Source organism: Pelobates fuscus, chromosome 8, assembly GCF_036172605.1.
Source record: "Pelobates fuscus isolate aPelFus1 chromosome 8, aPelFus1.pri, whole genome shotgun sequence".
Lineage (NCBI taxonomy): Eukaryota > Metazoa > Chordata > Amphibia > Anura > Pelobatidae > Pelobates > Pelobates fuscus.
In genome coordinates, this window is record NC_086324.1 from 123,616,633 (window position 1) to 123,640,664 (window position 24,032).

Consider the following 24,032-nt stretch of genomic DNA (forward strand, 5'->3'; position numbering starts at 1 on the left):
TGAAATATTGTGAAAAATGTATGGTGAGAGTACATGTTTTTGGACTTATCCCCAGACTCTGGCCCTCCAGATGTTGCTGAACTACAACTCCCATGACTCTATGAATGAAATAGATAGGCTAAGAATCATGGGATTTGTAGTTCAGCAACATCTGAAGGGCCGGAGTTTAGGGAAGCCTGAGCTATTCCATTACAGCTTTTTTGAGCTAAAATTTGAAGTTTCATTTGCAGTTTTCACAATTCCCAATGTAGAGAGAAAACCTCAACATACAATAAGTTTTAATTTGGTTTTGTTGTATTACACGGATTTTATAAATTAATTGATATTAGCTAAAATATAAAAAAGAAAAATATAAAAATGTTAAAAGTGCATGTTTTGATATTATCTGTTACCATACAATCAATATTTTTCCATAACTTTGTTTTATATACGGTACTCAACTACTGAATGGGTTAACGTTAATATCTCTCCGCTCCAGAAGAAGAGGTTTGTATTGACACAGCAAGAACTAAATTGTCACATCTGTTGCATTATACTGCGAGACAGGTCTCTTCTCCTTTCCGGGGTCAGCTTGAAACTCTTTCATGCTATAGTTTTGGTAAATCTGTGGAGGAGGGGGTGAGTGGGTAGAGACTTTGAGAACGGAAAAGCCTGTAGATAGGGGACAATCAGGAAGCTAGTTAGAGGAGTGTACCAGGCAGTAATAGCATGTGACATTGATTTTCGTTACCATTCGTTGAGTGTTCAAACATGTATTGAAAAATCTCCTTCTCGTTCAAAGCCAGTCTGCGGGGGTATCTCAGAATCACGAGTTAAAAAAATAATAATCTTTAAACGTTGTTATAATGACATCAATGTCAGCTGATTATTACACAATAAATAGAAAGCAGCATTATGATATCCAATAATAAACAACTAGTATATTTTGGCTTCACAATATTTAGAGAAATATTCTCTACCGCAAGGCAGCATTATATAGAAACATAGAATGTGACGGCAGATAAGAACCATTCGGCCCATCTAGTCTGCCCAAATATGCAATGATAAAACCTAATGGAATATATCAAATTTTTGTGTTCTAAAACGTGGTGAAAAATATGAAAAATTAGAAGTCATCAATGGAATGTACCTACTGATTCCACTGGTTTTAGTGGTGATTCCCCCACTTTTAGTATTTTAGAACAGACACTTTAAAGGGATAATAAAGGCAGGGCCGGACTGGCCCACTGCCCACCGGGATACCGGGAAACTTCCCAGTGGGTCGGCTCGGTCGGCATACTATTGGGCCGGTGTGCGGCCAACCAGTGCGCACCGGCCCGCGAGCTGAACTGAACAATAACAGAGTAACCGGCAGGAGGGGATACGTATCCCTCCTGCCAGTCACAGAATGTAGCATGGCCAAGCAGGCAGACCGCATTAGAGGAGATTCTGTTCCCCTACCTGGTCTGACAGGAAGTGCTCACAGAGAGCACATGATTGATTTCTGTCAGACCGGGCAGGGGAAAAGTAACTCCTAAGGGAGCACCCCTAAAAAGAGACCAGAACAGGCCGATTGGAGAGCTGAGGGGGGAGTCTGGACTGACACAAAACAAGATGCTGTCTGAACGGCCCTTTAAACACAGGAGGAGCTTTGGTGAGTGATGGATGATGGGCTGTCATTATATATTCTCTGGGTATGGAGTCATGGTAAACGAAGAGTTAATACATTATTCTCCTTTACAGAGGAAGCAGCCAGGCATAGCATGGATATATTCTAAAAACCTGCAGTAATGGAGGAAGGGGGTCTCTATATTATTCATAGATTGCAGGATAAAACTTACCAGGAAAGGTTAAAGGATCTTAACATGAATAGCTTGGAGGAAAGACGAGACAGGGGGGATATGATAGAAACATTTAAATACATAAAGGGAATCAACACAGTAAAGGAGGAGCCTATATTTAAAAGAAGAAAAACTACCACAACAAGAGGACATAGTCTTAAATTAGAGGGACAAAGGTTTAAAAATAATATCAGGAAGTATTACTTTACTGAGAGGGTAGTGGATGCATGGAATAGCCTTCCAGCTGAAGTGGTAGAGGTTAACACAGTAAAGGAGTTTAAGCATGCGTGGGATATGCATACGGCTATCCTAACTATAAGATAAGGCCAGGGACTAATAAAAGTATTTAGAAAATTGGGCAGACTAGATGGGCCGAATGGTTCTTATCTGCCGTCACATTTTATATTTCTATGTTTCTATAAACATAAACCAGCAGCCTTTCTGAGCCTTTCCTGATAATTTGCAGTTAGGGGGTCGTTGTACATTATATCCAAACCTAGCACCATCTTAGCTTGTCCTGATAATCTGCAGTCAGGGAGTCTCTGTACATTGGATGTAAACCCAGCACTGTCTGTGCCTGTCCTGATAATCTGCAGTCAGGGGGTCTCTGTACATTGGATGTAAACCCAGCACTATCTCAGCCTGTGTCTGAGGCTATAATGGGACACATGGGGGCCGGGGGGGGGGCTATAGGGACACATGGGGGTTCGGAAGGGTTATAGGGACACATGGGGGCTGGGGATGGTGCTATAGGGACACATGAAGGGCTGGAAGGGGGTATAGGGCTGGGGGTGACTATAGGGACACATGAAGGGCTGGGAGGCTGTATAGGGACACATGGAGGGCTGGGGGGGCTAGTGGGAATGAGAATGAGACACACAGAGGAGCTGTGGAGAAAGAGACACACAGAGGTGCTGTGGCCTGGGAAAGAGACTAACAGAAGGGTTGGGGAAGGGGAGAAAGAGACAAAGGGGCTGGGGCTAAGAGACACATGAAAGGGGCTTTGGGGAGAAAGACACAAACAAAGTGCATATTCACTTGTGTCTCTTGCTCTCCCTGTAATTTAGAGTCAACTGGTGAGAGAACGACTTTCTTATTTAACGGACACTATAGTCACCAGAACTACTACAGTTTAATGTAGTGGTTCTGGTATCTATAGCCTGTCCCTGTAGGCTGAGCACTGTAAATGCTACCTTTTCAGAGAAAAGGCAGTGTTAGCATTTCTACCTAGGAACATCTCTAGTGACCGTCACTTAGGCCACTAGAGCTTCTTCCTAGTCCAGTGCTGCACAGTGTGCAGCACCTATGTTGAGCATCTCCACGCTCTGCATGGAGGCGCTGAACGCTCCCCATAGAGATGCGTTGATGCATGCGGAGATGCTGATTGGTGCGGTGAAGCACAGCGTTTTGCCAATAGCCTCCCAATGCTTTCCTATGGGAATTGAATTGACGTGACAGAGATCATCCAGTTGTTAGCCAAAGTGAAGAGCACACTCTTGTTACTTCAAAATGAGCAAGATAACGTCATTTTTTACTGCTGTGCAATAGCATACAGTCACAATTTCAGTCCAATTATGCAACTTTTCAAGGTCAAGGTAGTTGTCAAGGTAGTTGTACTGAAACATTGGTTATATACAAATACACGTCTGCTTACAACAAATCCACTCTTTTGTTTATTTTGAAGCCCTATGAGTGCTTTCATTCACGTTTGAGTGATAGATTTCAGTTTTAAGGTTTTTTTTTCCGCTTTCATATCTGCACACTATGCTGGCGTGATGCAATATGGGGCTGGTATAGAATTTTTTTCCAGACTATAGGGCCAGAAAAACAAAGTTCCTACAGTGCCCCCCTCCCTCAGCCACCCTCCCGTGGCCCTGATGGGGTTAAAACCCCTTCAGTCACTTACCTGAATCCAGCACCGATGTCCCTCAGCACCAATGGGGGAGACCTATGTCTCATGCGCGGTAAGTGCCGCGCTCGCATTAGGATTCCCTACAGGATAGCATTGTTTCAATGCTTTCCTATAGGGAGTTGATTGATGCTGTATGTGGCAGACAGCCACTAGTGGTGGAGTTAACCCTGAGACGTAATTATAGCAGTTTCTCAGAAACTGCAATAATTACCACTGTAGATTAAAGGACCTGTGACATTGCACCCAGACTACTTTAATGAGCTGAAGTTGTCCGGGTGCCCCTTTAATAAATACCCCTCTATGTATTTCTTATATTAGACAATATTTGCATACTGCACATATGGTAGTATGTACTAACAGTCATAGTGTGCTCTATGACTGTGGACATAGTAACAAACAATAAGCTATATAAAGTTCACTGGTTACAAAGTGTGTTGTAGCGGAGCTCCTATATCCTGGCTGGATATCTCTGCTGGAATTCCCTCTTAGCTGGAAGAAGCTCTGGTCAGTGATTATAGCCCATTTTCCCCCGTAATCCAATGACACATGATTCTGGAAGTACAACTGGTTTTATTGAAAACAATGCGTCTTTTATACATGGACCCCCAGCCTGAGGTCTACATTCAACACATGGTTGATCCCACCCTGACGCCTGTTTGTCTGGGAGAATATGAAGTTATCCATTGCTAAACCCATTATCTCCCGGACACAGAGAGCACAACACAAAATACCCCTAAAATCACAGTAAAAGAGCCATGAAGCCGGAATCCATGCAGAATTGTCAAATTGCCACTGGGACAAAGATTTGACCGGCCACTATCAAAGTTCAAGCCGAAAAGAGATTCATAGCGGTTGTGCCAATTGCCGGTCAAACGACGGGAGTCGAAAAGGGGCCACTCCCTCTGGCCCTCTGGGAGCGATTGTTCAACATAGTCTCTTGTGCCTCCCCTCTAATTAACACTCTCCTAGCTCTCTGTGTACTGGGTGAAAACAGGGGGTGAAGTTGACCGGGCAAAGATGGTGCCCATGGCCGAGCCAGAGTTCCAGGGAAACATGGCCAGGTCCTGCTATAGTCTTTGCTGTTCTCTTCGTCTCCCTTGAATTGAATTTAGGCAAGGTGGAGAGGTGCCCTTCAGTGTTGGACATGGAGGGGCAGGCGGAGAGAGCCAAGGGTCGTGATACAGTCTTTTCAGGTAAAACAACAGAATCCACCACAGTATTTAATCTAAATGCATCAGAGTTATGATTACTATTTTATAATATAATATATCTAATATTTTATATCTCAATATTAATAATATTCCAAATCTATAAAGGACAGGCAGTAGTTCTATACATTACAAGCATGACAATAAAAAAAGACATCCCTGTCCTCAAAGGCACAATCTAAGCAACAAAAACACTACTACAAAAGGTACTGTACAGGGTGGGAGGTCTGGACCTGGATGGAAACCCGAGAGAGCCCCAAAAGGCCTAATTTCTGATATTTACAATTATTAGCCCAAGTCCCAAGCCAGGAGTGGACTATTGTAATTCTTTGGACATTAATCAACAAAGCTCTGACAGTCCATAGTCGCTTGTCGTGCTGCAACTTCAGTGGTGGCATAATATTGCTGTGCAGTGGCAGCCTGATGAACAGATTGCCTACCTACTTTCAGCATGTTGTATGTCACAAGGAGCACATGCATGCTGGTATTATTTTAGAGGTCCAGGGAGGCTGGCTGGAGTGAGCATTTGGTGTTCTTGTGCTTTGTACTCTGACTAGCCTTCTCCTTTAACTGGCCAGCAAACAAACCAGGTAGATTTGCAGTGAGCTACAATGACCTTCAGCTGACATGAGATATCAAAGGATGCAGTTCCAACTCAATGGGCTGGCCCAGAGAGGGAACTCCACGGCCTGTGTGGAGATAAAGATCTCCCTCACTTGCAAGCCAACCATGATGTCAGCAGGGGAGGATGGAGAACTTGGTCTCCACTTCTTGTGGGCACTGACTAAGTTCTCTGCCCCATTCTACTTTATCAGAGCACTGTCGCAGGTTACCAGGGCAACCCTCTGAGGGTGCAGGCAGGATGCGTCTCCCATCATACCACCAAGAATTAGCCAAAGGGAGTTGTGCATTGCAATTTGACTGAAAATTGGCTGATTGGCGGTTAGCCAAATTCGGTATCTCTGATTAATATTATTATTAATGGTATTTTATAGCTCCAGCTTTTAAGTTGGAGTTGACAGGTTTTAGCAACAGACTGGACATGAGGCGCAAAGGTGAGGCCAGGAAGAAAAGTGACACCAAGACAGCGAGCTTGAAAGGATGGGGTGAGGCAGGTACCGTCAACCTGCAGGGAGAGTGAAAGAGGAGTATTAGTGTTATGAGGAGGAAAAATAAGAAACTCAGTTTTAGAGAGATTGATCTTCAGAAAGCGGGAGGACATCCAATCAGAGATAGAAGAAAGGCAATTGGTGACACGTTGTAGGACAGCAGGGAATAGGTGAGGGGAGGAGAGATATATCTGGGTGTCGTCAGCGTACAAGTGGTAGTGGAATCCAAATTAATGAACGAGTTTGCCAAGAGAGGCAGTATAGAGAGAGAACAAAAGGGGACCAAGAACTGAACCTTGAGGGACTCCAACTGAGACAGGACGAGGAGAGGAGGTGCTGTTGGAAAAAGAGACACTAAAGCAGTGGCGTACACATGACCCATGGGGCCCCGGTGCGAAAATTGATCCGTGGGCCCCCCCCTCGCGCTTACTCTGCGCGGGCCGGGGCAGCAACACATGGCGGCGGGCACCTGGTTGCAGGGGTTGCGACCGCGGTATGTACGCCACTGCATGCAGATGCACACACACTTAAAGGACCACTACAGACACCCAGATCACATCAGCTCAATGAAGTGGTCTGGGTGTCAGGTCCCTCTAGTTTTAACCCTGCAGCTGAAAGCATAGCAGTTTCAGAGAAACTGTTATGTTTCACTGAGGGTTAATCCAGCCTCTAGTGGCTGTCTCACTGACAGCTGCTAGAGGCGCTTCCGCCATTTTAAGACACTGAACGTCCATAGGAAAGCATTGAGTAATGCTTTCCTATGGGCGGTTTGAATGCGTGCGCGGTTCTTGCCGTGCATGCGCATTCGGAGCTGAGAGGCGGAGGGATCCCCAGCGCCATGGGAGTCCATCGCTGGAGAAAGGTAAGTGCTGAAGACACACACACACTCTCACGAACAAATGCATACACACTAGCTAACAGACACACACATTTACTGACAAAGACACACTCAGCGGCAGACATACATACACACTCACTTACAAAACATACACTCTCACTGACAAACACACACTTACTAACAGACATCAAACAGACTCACTAACACACACACACTCAGTAACAGACACACACAGTAACACACTCACTGACACTCACTAGCAGACACACACTCTAACACAAACACCAACACTCACACTAACACACACACACACACACACTAACGCTCACACACACTAACACACACACACGCTCACACACACACTAACACACACACACACTAACACTCACTCACACACACACTAACACACACACTAACACACACACACACTAACACACACACACACTAACACTCACACTCACACACACTAACACTCACACACACTAACACTCACACACTAACACACACACACTAACACACTCACACACACACACACACACTCACACTCACACACACTAACACTCACACACTAACACACACACACTAACACACTCACACACACACACACACACACTTACACTTACACATGTTTTTTTTTTTATTTAATCCCCCCAGCCTCCTTACCTGTGGGAGAGCTGAGGGGATTCCCTGGGGTCCAGTGGTGCTGCTGGGTTCCTGGGGGGGCCGGTCACCCGGCAGGCTGGCTGGTCCTGCGGGTGCGCGAGGGAGCACTCTCCCCTGAGTGCTTCCTCTTCAGCTCCCTCGCGCGCCGCGTACTGATACCGGCGCCGGAAGATGACATCATCTTCCGGCTCCGGTTTCAGTGCGGTGCGCGAGGGAGCTGAAGAGGAAGCACTCAGGGGAGAGTGCTCCCTCGCGCACCCGCCGGCCGCCGGGTGTAAGCAGGGCCAGCCTCGGGGGGCCCGGAGGTGGCCGGCTCTTGGGCCCCCCAGGAGAAGAGGCTGGCCCAGAGCGTACATACCGGGTCGCGACCCCTGCGACCCTGGTATGTACGCCACTGCACTAAAGGAGTGTTTGGAGAGATAGGAGGAGAACCATGAGAGGGCTGTGTCATAGAGGCCAAGAGATTGTAGAGTTAGGAGAAGGAGGCCATGATCACCAGTGTCAAAGACAGCAGAGAGGTCAAGAAGAATTAGTATTGTCTAGTTGCCTTTGGATTTGGCTGTGATTAGGTCATTTGTAACTTTCATAAGAGAAGTCTCAGTAGAGTGGAGGGGGCAAAAGCCAGATCGAAGTGGATCGAGGAGGGAGCTGGATTTTAGGAAGTGAGTCATACGAGTAAAGACAAGTCTTCCTAGAAGCTTTGGGGGAAAAGGAAGCAAGGATATGGTATCTTTGGTGCACTGGCCACCATTTTTGAATATGCACAATTGTTTAAACAGCACAACGGATTTATCAATCTTTCTCACACTTTTTCTAACATAAAATGTTCTTGTTTCATATCTCTTCATTTCTGTCACTCTAAATCTGCTTACTCAGCCCACAGTCCCTGTGTACCGCCGCACCAGTCTCCTATCAGGGCTGGACTGGGAATAAAATGCACAAATTTTTTTATAACAGCCTTATTATGAATCTTGCCCCACAGATTTACAGGTGTAAAAACACAACGAAAATTATACATTATAACATGAAGCAGCACCAGACAACAGCTTTAATGTATACAGATTTACAGTCGATGTTTCAGCTCCATTACTTCGATGTTCGACAATGAGAGGGAACAATCTGTAATTATGTCTGTATAACCTTATTGTATAACCTTATTGTATTGTAATTCTATGTATTTGTATTTATATTTATTTGTATTTGCTAATTGCTCTGCTCTTTAAAAGTAAAGTGCCAACTCTCCCCCTTTCAGTACCATCTCCTGCTCTGTTTGCTTGCTTGCTTGGTTTTTTTCTCTCTCTTTTTCTCTCTCACTACATCGTGTTTAGTGGATGCAGTGTGTAAATTAGATACAGAGTTTGTGTAGTGGATGCAGTTTGTGTAGTGCATGTAGTGTGTCTGTAGTGGATGCAGTTTGTGTAGTGCATGCGCTGTGTCTTATAGAAACTGCTTCACGTACCCCCAGAGGAGCTGAATTGTACACCTGGGGGCATGCGTACCACGGGTTGGGAACCCCAGCACTACACAAATACATCCACTGCATCCACTGCACAAACACACACTGCATTAGCTATAACACACTGCATCCACAGCACACACAGACTGTATCCATTATACACACCCTCTGCAGTGGAGGAACAAGGGCCGATGCTACTATAAGGTGGCACAGACTGCCGCCTAATGTGCACTAGCCCGGGGGAGCAAGGTCCATTTGACCGGCAGGAGGAGAGCTCCCATCTAGCCAGTAAGCCACTGTATCATGACCAAACTACGGACTGCTGTAGAGGATCTTCTATAACCTCTACCCAGTCTGACAGGAAGTGCTCACTGAGAGCACAGAACAGCTTCCTGTCAGACCAGTAGAAGAAACAGAAGCTCCTCTACCACAGACCTTGGCTCGGGCCATGCTACAAGGAAGAGGGAGGGGGGCAAAAGAGAGACAGGGGCTGGGATAGAGTCAAAAGAGACAGATATGGGCTGGGGGGAGACATCCAGACACCCACTCTGCATCCACTATACACACTGCAAATACTACACATATTGCATCCATTACAAAACACTCACACCCAGAGGTGCTGAGTGGGAGACAAAGAGATACAGGGCATCTGGGGGAGAAAGAGACAAGATGCTGGGGGAAGAAACACAAAGAGAGGCTGCAAAGGGGAGAAAGAGACACACACACAAGGAGCTGCAGGTGAAAGAGGCATACAGCAGGGCGGGGGGGGGGGGAAAGAGACAGAGAGGGTAAGGAAAGGGAGAAAGAGAAACTCAAAAGGGACTGGAAGATAAAAAGCACACTGAGGGGCTGGGAAGAGGAAAAAGAGATTCACACAAGGGACTGGGGGAGAAAGAGGCATACAGAGGGGCTGGGGGAGAAATGGACAGAGGGGTGAGGAAGGAGAGAAAGAGAAACACAAAATGGGCTGGGAGAATTAGCACACAGAGGGAATGGAGAAGGGGAGAAGGGGACACACACAGTGGCTGGGAGAGGGGAAGAGACACACCGAGAGGGTGAGGAAGGGGAGAAAGAGACACACAAAGGAGCTGCAGTAGAAAGAGACACACAAAGTGGCGGGAGGGAAGTAAGACACAAAGGGAAAACATGGGGTCTAAGCTAACGGGGGTGAGACATTCAAAAGATAGGATAAGAAACACAAACAAGGGGTAACGAAATCAAGAGGGAAATTATGGGACGCACGGGTGAAGTTGCATTTTTGGGGAGAATAGGGGGTGGCAAATTGCATCTTCCCCTGTGTAGCCAAACATCCTTGCACCAACCCTGGGCAGTACTAAATTAGAGAGGGCCATGTTAGCAGGGTTTTATTTTAATGTAAGCATGTTTTTGTATTGAGTATGTTTGTACAAATGTGGGGGGGGGGGGGAGGGTGTTTGTATGTAGGGCTGGTGTTTGAATGCAAACATGCATTTATGTGTAGAGGTGTGTTTATATATAATATTGATGTTTAATACAGAGGTGTGTTTGTATGTAGTGTTGACATTTCAATGCAGGGGTGTGTTTGTTTGTAGTGTTGACGTTTGAATGTAGGTGTGTATTTGTGTGTAGTGTTGGAGTTTGAATGCTGAGATTTATGCACATATACACAAACACTGCCACATACACACATACACATCGTGATACTCATACACACAGATAAACACACACACACACACACATGCAGATATAGAGAAACATATATGCACACACTAACACACATACAGATAGGCAGACACCAAGATACACACACCTAAACACATCAAGATACACTGATATACACACTCACACACAGATATACATACTGACAACATACAGATACATAGATACACACACTAATACACATACAAACACACTGACAGGCATACAGATACACACACACATATACTGACAGACATACAGATACAGAAAGACACACATGCTGGTCAAAATTTACACTTTTATAGCCACTATGCACTTTCCTACCTCTTGGGTGCAGGAGGGTAACTTCGCTGGGGTCCAGTGTACTGGCTGAGGTAGTTGTGAGTTAGAGGCTGGCTCTCCTGGCCAAGCCCTCGTCCTCTCTGCCTTCTCGATCTCTCTCCCACGTAGCTTCAGATCTCCTTAGGAGGAAGGCACTAGCTCTCAATTCATCCCACTGCTGCCAATAACAAGAGGGAATTGTCGCAATGTTAAAGGGCCACAGCGCCTGACTGGGTTCCTGCTGACAAATGCCCACCAGGTGGCCTTAAGTGCATGGGCCACCCAATGGGCCCCTTAGTGTGCAGGTCCTGTGCAGCTGACCCTCTGCATCAAGCATGTCAAACTCAAAGGCTAGCAAGGGCCAAATAAACAAGGTTTAAGTTATGTGGGCCGCAAAAAAACCCCGTAAATTTTCACCCCCTCTACTAAACCCCAGCTCCCCCTTCGTCTACTAAACTCCAGCCCCCCTCGACTACTAAATCACAGTCCCCACATCTACTAAACCCCTGCCCCTGTTTAAAAAAAAAAAAAAAAGCCAACAAGCAGTGTCCGGAGTCCCCAATGGCCCCATCCGCACCTTAAAAAAGTGGATCCTCTCGTTACTCCTTGAAACCCTCACACACACTCGCTGAGACACACTCACTGACAGAGATACACACACACTGACAGACACCCAGAATCACTCCGAAACACACATACACTCACAGACACACACATTCACTGACAGACACACAGGCTCCCTCACAGACACACACACAGTCACACACAGACTCACTGACAGACACACACACACACTTATTACAGACACACACACACAGCCAAACAGACACACACACGGACAGCTATGCACACAGACAGCCAGACACGCAGACAGCCATACACACAGACAGCCAGACAGCCATACACCTATACACACAGACAGCCATACATACAGACAGCCATACACTTATACACCCAGACAGCCATACACATACACAGCCATACACCCAGACAGTCATTTACTTATACACACAGACAGCCAGACACATACACAGCCATACACATACACACCCATACATACAGACAGCCATACACACACACACACACACAGCCGTACATGCAGACAGCCATACACACAGACAGACACACACACACATACACAGCCATACACCTATACACACAGACAGCCATACACATACACAGCCATACACCTATACACACAGACAGCCATTCACATAAACAGCCATACACCTATACACACAGACAGCCATACACATACACAGCCATACACCTATACACACAGACAGCCATACACACACAGCCATACACAAACACAGCCATACACCTATACATACAAACAGCCATACACAGACAGCAATACACATACACAGCCATACACCTATACACACAGCCAGCCATACACACACAGCCATACACCTATACACACAGACAGGCACACACACACAGCCATACACCTATACACACAGACAGCCATACATACAGACAGCCATACACATACACAGCCATACACCTATGCACACAGACAGCCATACACACACAGTCATACACCTATACACACAGACAGCCATACATACAGACAGCCATACACATATACACACAGACAGCCATACACACAGCTATACACACAGACTGGGTTGGTTTCTTAGTGGGGCTGCTGGGCAGGCAGGGGGACGGACAGGCAGTGAGGGAGCGCTGAGTGTAAGCTCTCCCTGCTTTCTCAACTAAATAATTCAAGAGATGAATGATAAAAAATTTCACCCAATGGTATCACAAATTGTTGCTTTTTCACAGAAATAACAATGCACATTTGGTGTTGGTAGGGTAATACAAATACACAAAATTAAGCCCTGCACTCCACTACTACAGGGCGATAACAATGACTTATTAGCTCAAAAAAATAGAATCATTTTTTTTTTTAAAGTTACCGGTGCACTACCCCATATCCCAATGCCCGTTTAAAAATAACTAGAGTTTTTTTTTAGTATCACTCCAATGGCCATTAAAGTATAAACTCACCTGCCACGTCAAGGCAAACCCTCTTAGATGAGTCCTACACTAACAATTCACCTTGTTGGTATTTTATCTAAAAGGCAAAATCTCTTATGAGACAGTATGTGGTATTTTTCTAAATCACCTATTAACCTTTAATAGGGTACACATGTGGTGGGCGGCAGCACTGTAACATGGCTGTGTAATACAAAAGCAATTACAAACATACAAAATTAAGCCCTGCGCTCAAACTTCCACTACCTCTGAATGGCAGCAATAACTATAGTACTTATCAGTAGTGGGAGTTTGAGCGGAGGGCTACATTTTGTGTGTTTGTATTTGCTTTACATAACCACCAATGTTAATTCCACTGATCAAAAACCTGCAAAATTGTGGAATAGAAATGGATTAAATTATCTATGTTTCAAAGGCAGAATTAGAAACATCTGCAAGACATGTTCAGGAGATGGATAGGGATGGAACCATGCAGAGAAGAAATAAACAAGCTGGCTGATTAGGAGAGGGATGTGAGTCACCATGAGCAGATGTCTCTTTACTCAAATAACCATGTATCTCATTCTCACTCATTCTCAAATGAGATCTCTAACACCTGTAGGAATATATCTAAAATATGTCCCAGTCATTCATCCCACTGTGAGAAAATCCAATATTGCCCATAGAGAACATTGTGTGACAATCAGAGTGATGTGTCACTTCACTATAAGAAGGATTGTCACTTTTTGACATTATCATGTTTAGCATGATGACACGGAATGAGAAGAATTTCATTATTGGAAACATTTACTAGGAAGTGCCTCTAATGGCTGTTTTATTGACAGCCACTAAATGCGCTCTAATGGACAAATGTAAACATTGCTGTTTCTTAGAAATGGAACATGGTCTGTGCACCAAATCACTACATTACAATTGCTGTGCATGCACAGTAGCCTCCCAACGTTTTCTTATGGAAGCATTGATGACCTCAACCTAGGTGGAATGGTGGTCAAAGCAAAACCAGCATGGTCTTCTTTAATGACCCTTTCAGGGGAGCCCAATAATCTATATTATTAGGAAAACACTTTAATATTAGTACTATGTAACTATGAACTATGTAAATGCATATTTGTATTTCTAACCTTAGAGTGTTTATTTAAAGTAAACAAACTTATGGTAGAAGTTGGACAGGTCAAAATATGGGAAATAAATTGATAGAAGCTGTTGGGAATATATGCTGAAAGTCAAAGGTATGGGAGCAGAATAGGAGGAGAGGGGCAGGTAAAATATGAACAGGAGGGCCCAAAGTGAGGTGTAAAATCCAGAATCCCATTTCCATACTCTTCCATACTCTCATAGAATCTAGAAGAGATTGTATTTTTGCAAATGATGCTTCATGACCCTTTACTCGCCCCTATCTACTTCCTTGCAGCATCATTTCTACTTTTCATGTCATCCTATTGGGATACACTCAAAGTAATCCAATGATACATTAGTCCCCACTCTTTGCCATGTAGCTGATGAAGATGGAGGTGCATTTGCATGAGTGGCTTTGAAAGCTGTCACAACACTAGCACTTGGTTGATTATTGCTAATGGAAATGTGTATATGTATATTTTTTAAATCTTTCTTTTTATTAAAGTTTTCATAATAAATTACATATAAACAATACAAAGGTAGCCATAAATGTGAACATTTACATCTTATAAAGTGTTAATATGCTTAATCCTAATGACGACTAACCATACAATACATACAAAACATCTAAAGACAAAACTAGCTCGGAAGACCATAAGGTTATCAGTTTCTGGGGATCCACTGCATGGATTCAGAATGCATTTTCTATTCTGGCAAGCATATTTAAAAAAGAAAAAGAAAAAAATGAGATAGACTCTTGCCTATAAGATCTCAATCCACTTATTCCATATCTTATTTTTTTTCTGGGTTAACACAAAACCTGGATTTTCCATTTTTTAATGTTTTACAACCTCTTATAGATTGCCAAGATTTTACTCCGATTTCCAATTTCTTGCTAATGACATTATGTATAAGATGAAGCAACACCATCTCAGGTGTCCATATTTGTCTAATTCCTAAGAGCCTATTAATATTTGCGAGGATTGCGGTCCATCACGTTTGTATCAGAGGGCAATGCCACCAGATATGACTTTCATTTGTGTCCAAATGCCCACATCTCCAGCAAAAGAACATTTATTTTGTGAACATTTTTGCCATTCGTGCAGGTGTCATGTACCATCTATTTAGCATTTTATACTGCATTTCTGCTAAATTTAAACAGTGTACTGTAGAATATACTGTCTGCAGAAAGGCATGCCACTCCGATGAAGTAATATCTATTTGGAGATCATTTTCCCAGCTTTTAATCCCTCTAGGGCGAATCTGTTTTTTTACAGTTTTTATTATTTCTAAACATCTCGCAAGTAGTTTACAGTCCTTTCTGTCATTATAATATTAAGTTTCTTGAGAGAATCTGAGTATATTTCCTTTGGAAGTGTTGCAATCAAGAAACTTCTAACGCTAATGTAGTTAAATAACTTTTCTTTTGGCAGGTTGTATAGCTGTTGATTTCGAAAAGACTTATGCCGCCCATTAAACGAGATATTTTAGAGATATCGACCTTGACCCATGTGTTAAGGTCTATATTATCCTTTAAGTACATTAGATAGCTTTTTTTATAATTCTTTATTTTTGTAGTGCTTTGCAAGTTTCACATATAAACACTGACAGTGCAAAGGTATCATAGAAAGTATTCGTTGGTAGAGTGACATGACATGTCTGAATAAATGCACTTTTTTTTTGGTTATAATATCAAGATATTCATGCTTAGGCCTACATAGGGTAGGGTAAAGGATGATAGATTGCTAATCACAGGCCAAGCATGCTGAGAGAGAGGTATTAAGACTTATGCAGGCTTAAGTAATGCAAGAGGAAGTAAGTTGCTTAGAATTCAATGAAGATAAAATCATACAGCATGGTATAAGCTTGTACATGTAAGTTAAAATAAAATATGAACTGGACTGGAGGTAAGTATCAGAGCCTTACGTTTCTGCCAACGGTGACAATGTCCCTTGAGATGTATAATGTGGGGACAGGACCACATGCCCATTGAATTAGTCCCTGTCAGCCTATGCCCATTGGGTATGCATAACTGTCCAGCATTGATGAGACTTGCCAGGGAGCGACACGCTCGCTTGGTGAGAAGATGTCTGCCACTGATAGCACGAGGGGCGGCTCAGAGGTGCCTGTGGTGGTCTCTTGATGCAGCTTAGAGCAAACGCTGGTATAGTAGGATTCGCCATTCCACGGCAGCGGCGGTCAGGACATCGGTCCACACCTTGGTATCATAGGTGGTAGCACGGCTTGTACGGCATGGCAGATCTGCCGTGTTTTCCGGCGGTGGTATATGCTGCCTGTAGTCCTGCAGACGGAGCTGCTTGAAGGTAGGCAAAGTTGGTCACGTCGCCGCCATTGTGGCGCCCTGGCGTGGGATGTACTGTGCCCTGCAGGCACGATGGGCCGGTATTAGGCAGTAATTCCCTCCAATGTGGACCAGGATAACCCCCCGGTCTGTGGGGGGGGGGGGAGGGGGGAGCAGGACCTGCAGGACATGTCACTGGGCTGCTGCACGGCTGCCAGGTTCCGAAACTGGACGGCGGTCGTCCGCCCCGTTCTACACCCACATGGGCCGCAGGCCCTGAAGCCTCACATCACCCCCTGGGGCTGCAAGACTCCCGATCTCGGCACCGTCAACTACCTGGACATGGGAGGTATTATTTTGACTCCGGGGCAGGCTTAAAACTTAGAATTTTCGTTGAAATAGGCCAAATCCTACAGGAGCCCCTCCAGCCTGCGACCGGGCAGCATGGCGGTCGGTCCCCGCCCCAAGTACATTAGATAGTTTAATGGTAATGAGGATCATATTTTATTTCTCAAATATATTCGTTTTTTAATCAGGTACCAAAAAGGAAGTAGATTATCAAGAATTAAATTATGTTCTTCTTCCTCAAGGTATTTTCGACTTACAGACACACACACACTCACAGACAAACACTCACACTCACATATACACTTACAGATACACACACATACACTTACAGACACACACAAATATACTTACAGACACACACACACATACACACATATACTTACAGACACACACACACATACAAATACACTTACAGACATACACACACACACACATACACTTACAGACACACACACACACACACACATACACTTACATACACACACACACAAATATACACTTACATACACACAAATTATTAATATTAAATGTCCACCCAGCCTCCCTACCTGGAGAGCTGATGTGGATCTGTCCCTGGGGTCCAGTGGGGCTTCAGTTCAGCGGGCGGCAGAGTTCAAATCCGAGGGGGCGAGGGAGCTCTAACCTATCTGTTCTGCTCCCTTGCGGGCTGTCTACTGACGCCGAGAGCCGCGAGGGAGCAGAGCAGAGAGGTTAGAGGTTAAACATCGCGCGAGGGAGCAGAGCAGAGAGGTTAGAGCTCCCTCGCGCGTCTGATCTTACCACTGCCGCACACCATGCAGGGGGGTCCAGAAGGTGGCCTGGCAGGAGGGATTGCTTCCCTCCTGCCGGTCACTGAAATCTTGCGCCCGCATAGCCACTCGCGCCCGCCTGCCCATAAGGAGAAATCCTAAAAAAAAAGAGGATTTAGCTACTGAAATCCCTACCGCCCACCTTGAATCCCGAAACGCCCACTAGGTTGACTACCCATGGTCTAGAGAAATCCTGCTTGGAAATATAGATTGTTTTACTGCTCATTCTTCGTATTTTTCTCAGTTGTCCATTAATCTGTAAATAAAATCAACATTTACTGGTTGTTCCCTAAGCATCAATCATTTTTTGCCTACGACTTGATTGGACAAGAGATACAGTCTGAGCAGACCTCTTGTCCATCATGGCTAACTAAGATGCTCATTTGCCCTTTACCAAAAAAATAAAAAAAAATAACAGCCTATTCAGCCTCATTCCATAAACCTTTATTTGTCTGGTACCAGGAACAGGACTCCAAATCTGCAATGAAAACAAGCATGTTCTGGTTTATGCAAGTCGCTTCCTCCAAGATTCTGGCACATAGGCTTGGAAACTGGAATTTCACCCAATCTCAAGATCGATCCCAATGTGGCCAAATCGAAGGCCAGGAAATGCCTTACTTCTGCAGTATATTATCATAACCAGAAGGCTTTTTTTTTTCTCTGGGCCGAAAGTCTTCATATTTCACCTTCTCATCCCACATGGAATAATGTTCTGGAATTCCTTCAAGCTACAGTTTCAACAGTACACGTATCAGCTTTATCTGCTTTTAGTGGGCATTTGATCCATTAATTTCTAGATTCAATCACTAATTTGTTTATGACCTCCTGTCTAGAGTTAGTCGTTGCCTTGGGATCTCCTACTGGTCCTGCAGGCCCTGTGTCTTGACATTTTTTTTTAGCCTCTAGAAGAACTATCAGATATTGTAGTGACGTTGACGTTTTTCATTTTGGTTACCTTTTCAGCAGTAGAACCATCAGTGGTGTATCTTCAGCGAGGCAAACAAGGCACTCGCCTTGGGCGGCACATTCCAAGGGGGCGGCAAAAAACGGGGGTGACAAGCTGCCATCCTCACTATTGTAATCTTTATTTTTGTTCCCAACCAAATTTTGAAAAGGGAAAGGGAGTGAGACTGGGAAAAATTGCAGCAGGATAAGCTGTCTCTCTCCTAGAAGGCAGAAGTCAGTCAGCATTATAAGCACTCCAGTAACTGCTGCACACCCCTCCAGATTATCAGCTAGTGGAGCCTTCCAGCCCCTCTCCCGACATCAACTTGACAGCTGACACTCCCCCTGACAGACCACGCCCCCTGACAGACCATGCGGTAGCTCTCCATTGCAGCCTCTGCTCCTCCTCCTCTTGCTTCCTATGTAATGTGTTGGAAGGAGTCTGGGAAGGCAGGATCATCCCTCTATCTTCAGGTCTTCAGTTTCATCTGACACACCTTTCATTAATAGGGGAGCAGAATTAAAATGGCTGGTGCTGCATGTAGCATATTGTCCCAGTGCTGCCCTGACTGTAGGGAGCCTTAAACTTTTAATATATATATATTTGTTAGTTCTCCCTCCTCTTCCATTCTATTATTCTGTTTATTTGCTCTTTTTAAATGAAATTGATTTCTCAATTTTTTTATTTAAGTGGTTTGATTTGTGTTTCACTGCATGTTTCTAGGTTGTTGAATTTTTTTGTTCCAATTCTTTAATTTGTTTAATTACAAGGGAGTTGTTTTTTTTTTTTAAATGAGAAGTATGGAGTAAAAGACTCACAGTTTATACTGTAATAGGGAAGCCAGGTCCAACAAAAAGTTGGGAGACTTTTTTATTTATAGAAAAGGCTCATATTTATATACACAAAGACTATGTGGCCGCTTTCTATAAATAAAATGCTCCCATCTATATATATATATATATATATACATAGACTATACATCATGAATAATGTCACACACCTACCTATATACACACACAATATATGGCTCCCTCAATAAGTAAAATGCCCCTATTTATATACATGCAGTCTATATGGCTGTGTATAATGTCACACTCCCATCTATATACTCACAGACTAAATATGGCTGTTCTCTATACAATATGGCTTTTGTTGTCTATGACTGAATTATGTAATTCAGTCAGGTAATAAGCTTGTGTGTGTCACTTTAATGTATTTCAGTTATAGTGCAATCTTTATAATCTTACTTACATTAGAGTGCAAGCTTTATTAGCTATCTGAATTACATAAGAATGTGAGTTTTATTGTCCAAAATAGGTGTTGCCTCTCCTAAAGAGGGATACTTAAAGGACCACTATGGGCATCCAGACCACTTCAGCTCAATGGTGCCAGGTCCTTCTAGTTTTAACTCTGCAGCTGAAAACATAGCAGTTTCACAGAAACTGCTATGTTTCACTGAGGGTTAATCCAGCCTCTAGTGGCTGTCTCACTGACAGCTGCTAGAGGCTCTTCCAAGATTCTCACTGTGAAAATCACAGTGAGAAGACGCTGGACGTCCATAGGAAAGCATTGTGTAATGCTTTCCTATGGGCGGTTTGAATGCGCGCGCTGCTCTTGCTGCGCATGCGCATTCGGAGCTGACGTCGGCAGGAGGAGGAAAGGTCACCAGCGCTGGAAAGGTAAGTGGCTGAAGGGGTTTTAAACCCTTCAGCCCAGCGGGAGGGGGGCCCTGAGGGTGGGGGGGACCTAATGACCCTATAGTGGAAAACGAGTTTGTTTTCCTGGCACTATAGTGGTCCTTTAAGAGTTCTGTCATTTTGTGTCGGTAACATTGCTCCTGGAAATTGATGTGTTCTGAGAGCTAGACCTAACACTTCTACTTTTCCATGTCCAGCCTGAATAACTTGAGTAAGTTGCTCAATACACCTTTGTTTGTGAAATCATTGAAATGTGTAGGAGTCAAGTGTTTTCTGTTTTAATTTCTTCTAAATGTTGGTCTGTGATAACCGTATCCTATACTGGTATTGTAAAGAAACTGAATAATTGCATTATTGCACTAAGGATTCTGAATGGTCTGATACTGGAGGATATCCAGTAGGGTGACACCATGAGTTACTGCATAGAGTGACCCCCACCTGCCTCCACAACTTCAACTTACTACTGAGCTGTCTGCTGCCCTCCCCTCGGACCTGAGCGCCGGGTGTAACAAAACATCCTAGTGCTCGCTCAGAGGCAGCGGCTTCAGAGTGAGGCACTCTCCAAGTTTATGCATTTGCAGCTGATTGCCACGATATACCTAGTTTATGCATTTATAACCGATTACTATGATATACCAAGTTTATTATTTATAAATGATTTCTATGATCTACCAAGTTTATGTATTTATAGCTGATTGCTGTGATATACCAAGTTTATGCATTTAAAGCGTAGAGGCCTGATATACCAGATGGCACTGGCAAACTGTTTGTGGACAAAGATGGCCCTGGCATGTTGTTTATGTGTAAATATGGCACTAATAAGCTGGTTGGGGGCAAAGCTGGCACTGTAAGGTTGTTTTTGGACAAAGATGGTATTGGAAAGCAGTTTGATGGCAAAGTTTGCTTCGTAAACTGTTTGAGGACAGAGATGAAGAAGTGGAGAGAAAGAGGTGGGGTTTACAGAATGGTTGGGTCTTAAAAGGAAGAGGTGTGGCCTTGACCAGAAGCGTTGGGGCACATTAAGATTGAGGGGGGTGCATAAGTTTAGTCATGCCTAGGGCAGCACAAAACCAAAATACACCACTGGTTACATTCCTAATGACAATGAAGCATTAGTGTGAAAATCACAAACAAAATAGAAATGAGTTTTTAAAAAAGTTAAATACATTGAGAATCTACTAAGCTCAAATATATACTTTTGTTTAGCAGTTTTGAATGCTGTGACTGATATTCGGACTATGCAGGTTCATTCACTAAAGTGAGAATTCAAAGTTAACTTTCAAATTTTAGGCCAAAGTAGCCAAACTGGAAAAATATCTCACCTTTTCCAATTTGTATAGTTTGGCCTGAATTTGGAAATTCACTGTGAATTCAAAATGTATTGAATAACCCCGATAGGGATCTAAGGCTAAACCTTTGCAATATTTGGTCTGCTGACAAGAATTCACTCAATAAATATTTTATTCCGACTTATTACGTATACATAGTGGGCATTGGAAGAAATCCCTATCTGTCCTTTAAAAATGATGTATAAACTGTATGGGTACATGTAAATAGAAACAGATATGTTACAGTGGAACTAACATATAGAAACGGTTCTAAATGCTCTGTCACAAACACGGAATCCTGGAAAGGCCATGGTCATGAAAGGGTTAAAGCCCTTTACTCTGTGTTAGCTGCAGCTTTATTCCTCTATCCTTGCATTGTGACTTCATTAATTATCTGCTTTGTGCAGCAGGTATGATGTCATGATGCTACAGCTGACATCACACCAGGTCTGTCCTTTTCACTTCATTCATTCAGAACGTTCGAGGCAGACAGTGCAGCCATGAAGACTGTCCTGTTTTTTCTTTTCTTTTCATTATTATTGTCATCCTCTGGATATCTGAGACCATCGATTCTAGAAGTAAGTATATCCTACACACAGATAGCTGCAATTTACACCATATTTGTAGAATAACTTCATTTCTATAACCCGTCTTCTAACCTGAAATCACAGTTTTTCAATTGGGATTGTACTATACTTACTTCATCACCAAGGAAGGTGTGGTAATGGTATAAAACCCTTCCATAGACTTTGCACATAGTATATTGCAAATACAGTATCTATAAATTATTGTCTGAAAAACTAATTTTGCATCAAAATCTGCTTTAGAACTTTTTTTTGTATAAGAACCTATTAACAACACACTTTAAGACACTTTCACTTCCATATTTTTTTAGTCCATGAAAACCAACTTCTGCCGGTGTGTCTACCTGGTGGTCGGAAGAATGCTCAGCCTGGTGATTGGCTTTGGAAGGAACCAGGAGCCAGTTGATGATGAAAGAAGACGTGTATGTCGAGCCGTAACCTGACTAAACTTTGGCGTCTAAAAGCCACTTAATGAGTAAGAATTTTAAGCTTTTAGGGATTGGGGCTAGATAATTCAGTAATGCATGGACCATTTTGGCAGAATAATGCTCAGAGAATGGTGATTATATTTGAATTACAGATACATTGTACCTAATAAATTTCTCCACATGAAGATACACAGCCTGGAGACTGGATGGATCCAGGAGCCAGTTTAAGATGGAAAAAGACACATATGTTGAACCATCACCTGAGTAAACTTTGGGGTCTGACAGCTACTGAGTAAGAATGTTAAGCTTTTATGGTCTGGGGCTAATTAATTCAATCACACGTGGACCATATTGGCTAAAGAACACTCACTAAAACATGTTTATATTTGAATTGCAGAGTCATCGACCCAATAAGTTTCCGCAGTGGAAGATACACAGCCTGGAGACTGACCATGGATGGATTCAGGAACAGGTTGAAGATCTAAGAAAACATGCATGTGGAGCCATCACCTGAGTAACCATTGGGGTCTGACAGCTACTTACGGAGTAAGAATTTTAAGCTTTTAGGGTTTGGGCTAATTAAGTCAATCAAACATGGACCATATTGGCTAAAGAACACTAAAACATGTTTCTATTTGAATTGCAGAGACATCATACACAATAGCATTCTGCACACAACAAAAAAAAAGACAAAAATAAAATAATATATACATAAAAAATAAAAATAAAAATAAAGTATTCCCAGCCTGGAGACTGACCATGGATGGATCTGGGAGCCAGTGAAAGATGAAAGAAGACACATATGAACAGCTAGGTAAGAGTTTGACCATTTTACATTTTGGGCCAATCAGAGCTGGCGCTGAGGGACCTCAGTGCTGGGATAAGGTAAGTGGTTAAAGGGTTATTTAACCCTTACATTGCCGCAAGGGGGGGAGGGCAGAGGGACACTATAGTGTTAGGAGTAAAGCTTTGTATTCCTAACACTATAATGTTCCTTTAACATATTCTGCAATGGAAATAAAACATACAAGGAAATGAAACCAATCAAAATCTGGTATTGAGGAAACACGTAAAGATACGAAGGCCGTTCTTGATCTAGCTTACAGAATACAGTGAGTGGATTTAGTTACAAATGGCAATGTGCAGTATATTCTGATGGTGAGACATATACCGGGAGTTTTAAAGGGATACTATAGTCTCCAAAACAGCTTCAGCTTAATGCAGTTGTTCTTGTGAGTATAATCATTCCCTGCAGGCATTTTCATGTAAACACTGCCTTTTCCGAGACGCTGAACTTTCCTCTTAGAGATACACTGATTCAATGCATCTCTATGAGGAGGTACTGATTGGCCAAATGGAGTTTGGCCCTGCCCCCGTCCCACCTCCTTACTAATTTCAGCCAATCCAATGCTTTCCCTACTGAAAAGCATTGGATTGGCTAAAATCACGAATTCTGATGATGTCAG

At 43.4% G+C, this 24,032-nt stretch overlaps 1 long non-coding RNA gene across 1 annotated transcript; it reads left to right on the forward strand.

Annotated features, from left to right (window-relative positions):
- The first annotated feature begins 22,800 nt into the window (after positions 1 to 22,800).
- LOC134570852 (uncharacterized) lies at positions 22,801 to 23,243 on the forward strand. The gene is made up of 3 exons (XR_010085170.1): positions 22,801 to 22,858; positions 22,964 to 23,112; positions 23,213 to 23,243. It is a non-coding gene; the product is annotated as an uncharacterized LOC134570852 (long non-coding RNA).
- The last annotated feature ends 789 nt before the right edge of the window (positions 23,244 to 24,032 follow it).